This window comes from Daphnia magna, linkage group LG4, assembly GCF_020631705.1.
Source record: "Daphnia magna isolate NIES linkage group LG4, ASM2063170v1.1, whole genome shotgun sequence".
NCBI lineage: Eukaryota > Metazoa > Arthropoda > Branchiopoda > Diplostraca > Daphniidae > Daphnia > Daphnia magna.
In genome coordinates, this window is record NC_059185.1 from 5,575,858 (window position 1) to 5,581,857 (window position 6,000).

Below are 6,000 nucleotides of genomic sequence, written 5' to 3' on the forward strand. Positions count from 1 at the left end.
AAGGAAGTTCATCTGGTCCTCTGAAGGTTGGGACCAGTCGCAGGTGTCGTAGAGTTCCCTCGCACTTTGGCACTGCTGAGGAGATGGTCTCAATCGGTTGTAAGTCCTCTTGAGATATTCCTCCGCAGCTTGTACAGTACCATCGTAGGAGGCTGAACGGTCTTCGAGCACCTGTCGAACGGCTCTTCTTGGGTAAATGTTGAAGAGCCGCTGAATCTTCCTCGCCTCGTACACCTTTTGCTTGATATGTCGCCGGGCCTTCTGCATCTGCCGGTTTTGGTTTCTTTTTCTTTTGTCAGGGGTATTAATATTCAACTGTGATGCGGGAGACCCGAGTTCGAATCCTGATATAGCCTAATGTTTTTTCAAGATTAGAGGTCCAATACATGTCATATTTATAGCGAAATGAAAGCCCGTTCGGATATCCTTAGAATGCCCGACGGCGCTGTTGAGGGCAGTCAAAACCAAAAAAATTACATCCATAGGACATCCAAATCGAATATAAGGCTGTCCGGAGGATATCAAAATGATGTACTCAACATCCGACCCCGACATCTGTCGGACAACCGACGGACTGCATTGTGTTATGTGGGAAATGCTTTTCCTAGACAGGACACTCTTAGAGGGAACAATTAGGCTGCGAATGCTCAACAAATCCTGAAACCAACAGATTAGTAAAACATGAGCATTAAGCAACCACCTTAACGAAAAGTTATGAAAGTTAGAGACGAAAATCAAATAGAAATTACCCAAGGTCACAGAATAGAGCAGTAAAACATCCTGCGTTGCGCGTTTTCTACAAATGCGAAAATCTCATTTGTGTCGAAGTTGGTCTGCTGCGGTTGCAGCGTCTTATGGAGAAACCATCTTCTTCACGTTAAAAATTAAGTTTTCATGACTATAATTTAGATTTCCCCCTTTTCTTCCTAGCAGTAAGTACCCTATTCATTTTTCATTTCCCAATTCTTTTTTCTAGACCCAGTTCTATCTAGTTTATTTTTATTTTATTTTTGTTTGTAAGTTGCTCGTCTCTTTTAGCCGAAGAATTTCGTTTGCTGCCAGAAATTCGTCTGCTACAAGGGGATGAGCAAAAACCATGCACAAACAATAGTTAGTCCATGGATTTTACCTATGAGGAAATCAAGGCCTACTTAATGCTTAAGGCCTGTAAACTCGTATACCTCCTATGGCGGTGACGCGTTACCTGGCAACAACCAATCAGAGGGAAAACAAGGGTTCCGACGACACCATCTGGCGCTCGCTACTGCTACTGCTTCGAAAACCTAAATACAAGATTAAGCAAAAACAGGGTTCCCTTAACTTTTAGTTAAAGAATTTCAGTAAGTGTAGAAAATCACCTCTTTGAAAAAGATTCGTGTCCACTAAGTAATATTTTCATCATTACATTTCACCATTTCAATTAAATTTGCATTGGTATTAGGATGGTGGTTAAGGACTCCGTCTAAAGACTTATGGATATGAGCATGTCGGTTCAAGTCTATATAATGTCATGTTATCAATGTGAGTAAAAATTTAAAAATTTTTAATTTTATCTCTAATTGAAAATGTTTAATACGTTTATAGATTTTTTTCCTAAGTGATTAATTCAATTAACTACAAGAACAGGAAGACAATTTTTCATTAACATGATAATAAAACTTATATGTTTTTATCATACTACTTTTTTCTTTTTAACAACTCAATTGACATACTGCTGTCAAACTAGCACACTTTTCATTTCAAAAATTGGATTTTCTTTTGTTTTATCTTTATTCATGTGTTTATGTAACTATAACAAGTGTTAAAGTTTTTTTGAGGTATTTTTTAACGAGGCTATAATTGCGAGCGCCAGATGGTGTCGTCGTAGCCCTTGTTTTTCTAGGGAACGCCTACCCGCCATAGGAGGTATATTTGAGTTTACAGGCCTTAAGCATTAAGTAGGCATTGGAGGAAATATGCTGGACGCATTCACCAAATTTCATTTATTTGTGATTGTGAAGGACTCCCAGCTATTAGAGAGGGTAATTGACATTTTACAAGCTACTGGTTTCATTTCTTTGGTTCCCACCATGGTGGTTCCCACATCCACAGTGTCAAGCCATTCAGTTACACAGCAGAATATTGAAACAAAGAAATTCCTGTAAATTAGGAATGTGTTCACATCATGTCACTTCTATTAATGGTACTAGGGGCCCTCACTCCGTTCAGGAAGTTCCCGATAGGGTACGGCCTAGTCGCCGATTCGCCACAATCTCAATCTCGGAAATCGTTTGTTCTTCCGGCAAAACAGACTCCGTATACATGTCCCATGAAGCGTGCGGTGATCATCCCCGCCTTCATCCCGCCTTCCCACTTTTGTCAAAATCGGCCAAAAACGACATCTCTTGAAATTCTCCAAAAATCCCACGGCATAATCTAAAATGAACACTGATATCGATCTCATCATTGGTTTTCTCGTTAAACTAGCCTAGATCACCGAGATTCACGAAAACAGTGCTGTTAGCGCACTAACTTAATTTATGGTTTTTAACGTTTAAATAAAAAACTATAAGACCAATAGAAAAATAAACCTGATTTTCTTTATGGTTTTTAACGATTAAATCAAAAACTATAAGACCAATAGAAAAATGAACTTGATTTCCGTGATTTTCATTCAATTCTGAATCGAAATCATGTATTTTAAGCAAAATTTTAAATTTGGCCAAAAATGAAAAAGTGGGACCGTTCAAAAACCTTCGTTCTTTCGCTTTTGCCGAGCCTCGATTAAGATCAGGCGTGCTCTCCTTCTCTACTCTCTCTCTTTCCTCGTTCAATTGACTTGCCTCTAGGCTCACACCATTCGGTGAAGGGACATTCACCCCGTTCACTTTAGTCAAAATCCTCCCACTTTAGTCAAATTGCCTTCCCACTTTATTCAAAATCGGTCAGAAACGACATCTCTTGAAATTCTTCAAAAATCACACGGCATAATCTAAAATAAACGCTGATTTCGATTAAGTCATTGGTTTTCTCGTTAAACTAGCCGTAAAAAAAATTAACGAAAACAGTTCTGTTAGTGCACCAACTTAATTTATGGTTTTTAACATTTAAATGAAAAACTATAAGTCCAATAGGAAAATAAACCTGATTTTAGTGATTTTCATTCCATTTTGAATCTAAATCATGTATTTTAAGCAAAATTTGAAATTTGACCAAAAATGAAAATGTGGGAAGGGTATATATATATATAGCCTTCCAACTTTTGTCAAAATTGGCCAAAAATGACATATCTTGAATGCGTCTCACCGAAACCAGCTTCCATGAACACTTCGGCGCAAACGATTTGGATTGACAAACCGCGCGAAGAAGCCATATGCTAAGTGGACTCAATTAAATCCGGCCTCGAAGTACCTGTATTATTTTCATTTATGATGACAGGCAATACAGTCTAATACATGCAACAACAACAAAAAAGAAGGTTAATACCTTGTCTGGGAAGTAGAGTATTCCAAGTGAGATTTAAATCGTTTTAGTCGTTCTATCAGCCATTTTGACAAACGTATCGCCAATAATTTGACGTTTTTCTTTCGGATTGGAAATCCGACACAACGACAAAGTTTGGCGACGATGCACGTTGGTGAAAGCATGGTAGAAAGTCAAACTTGCTCTAACAACTCAAAACCATTGGAGGCATCAAATCTGATCGCTGGTATGAAGAAAAAACGAGAAGCCACTGTCTGTAAAAGAACTCGGCCATAGAATAAAAATTATAAACCGTAGATTTTGAGATGTGACAGGGAGATGTATCCCTGAATCTCATATCAAACGCGCAAATAATGAGATTCTGAACGATCCGGAGAAGTATCTTTTAAGTTACCCGATGATGCTGCTCGCGTTTCTCCAATGTGAAACCTTGCATAACTTCTTGTTCGACAACTGTGAATTGCAACATTTTTCGTCCTGTAATTTTTACACCAGCCATCAAGATCAATGTTTCGCACTCAATGGAAAGGAATCCAACATGCCGTTTTCAGTCAAATCCGCTTCAGGATGGAACTAGACTCCGATAAAATGGCGTTCAGTATCAGCGGTATGGCGGAAGTAATATAACGCAAAGATTTTGCGACGCAACGCAACCCTTCTGCAACCTTATCGACGCTGTCACCATGGATCAGCAACACCATTTTCCCCGAGTCTCTCAGCCTTTAAGCAACGGGCACTCCGTTTTGTTATTTTATGGCATAATTTTTATTTTTGACATGTTGAATACTGCTGTGAAATAATTTGAATAATAAAAATTTGATATAAAACAGAATTGGTTACCTTATTCCCTGTTGAGTAATTGCATGCATAACAAATTCCCGGCAGTGGAAGACCGCAAGTAATAAAGATTGCTGGGTCGTATTGTGGGGCATCTCGCTGCGTAAACTGGGATGTCCCACTGGGACCTGTTCAAAAGTAATGTAAAATTCATATTTGACTCAACTCAACCATTTCGTTAACTTGACCCTAAACATATGTATACACTTCATGTTTTCAAAAGTCAAGTTTAATAATAAAATTAAGCAAAAAATCTAGCTAAAAAATGTCTGATTTGTTTTGGGTTTCAATGTTTGCCTCCCGAAATTATAATTTCTTTATTGCCTTGTTGAAGCAGAAGGAAAGCTGGGGTTTCGAGGGCTTGAATATCAAATTTCACACATTGTTCTCTGACTCTGCAATCAATAAACTAAAATATAAATATTTTAATTAATCAACTTTTCATATCATCTATCAACCATCCTGTCTGGATGGGTTGCTGTCTGAGAAGTGGAAGATTGTGGAATCAATCTTCACTTGTGAAAATAATTGATCTAAAGTAACAGGTCATATGTCATTTCATTTTACCAATTTACCAAACTAGTAACGAGAAACAAATGTATAGTTCCTCAGCTTTAGGTTTTTCCTGCCAATTTAAGAATACCAAAAAAAGTCACTTAACTCAGATAATTACACATTCGGAACGCCGTTCGATCCACTTTATTTTTATTTTTATTTTTTTTTACTTCTAAGTGCCAGGTGCCACTGGCCATGGCTGGTTGCCACTGGTTACAGTTTACGGGCCGCCTGTTTGACCCACTTTTTAGTAGACAACTCTTTTTCTATGGTTGTCCGTTTATTTTGCAAATAAATAGATAACTTGCATTGCCATCTAGCGTTCAAAATCGTCACTTGAAGGTGGGATTTGAATAGATGACGCCTTTAATGGAGGAGTGGTCTACCTAACTATTGTTGATCGATTGTTAGGTCGATTTCGATCGCCATTGTACAGATAATGACGTCGCGCATCGGAAGTATATGCGTTTGTGAATTTCGATGAGCGTTGCACACCTTGGAGGTCTCGTTGGTAATCAGATTGATAATAAAGGTATGTAAGGCAATTAGTTATGGAATAATTTCTCACTTTGTTCTTAGACTTGCCAGTTGAAGATACGTGTGCACAGTGTTAGTGCTTAAGTGCCTCGAGAGGAAATTGCAAAACATAGCCAAGGTACAGAATAGATGGTAGGCGTACTCGAGAGGCCGCATATGGACCAAAATATGATATTCCGTAAATGGCAACGTTTAGGTCGAATGGGGCAGATTTTACATGGGTTTATATGGGACTAACACAAATTAATTCATTCAACTATTAGAAAAAAAAAAATTTTTGAAAATAAAATCTGATTCAAATGTCGAATATGTTTCTTCATACAGCTCATTTTATTTAAAAAGTGTTAAAATTTTTTAATAATTAATAAAAATTTGAGAAAGGAAAAAGCCTAATTAGGCGACAGCAGCACATTTTGTGGCGCTATTGCCGCTTTAAAGGATTTTTTAAAAAAAGCGGGCCTTTGACATTTATTTTTTAATGCTTTGAAAGCTTGTCAAACTGCGGGACTTGTGTGGAGGTAAAATTTGGAAGTAACAAACATAGAAAATTCAAGCCAGTGTCCGCCCATGGTATTTGTATCAGAAAAGGTATGCAGGGACACAGTTTAC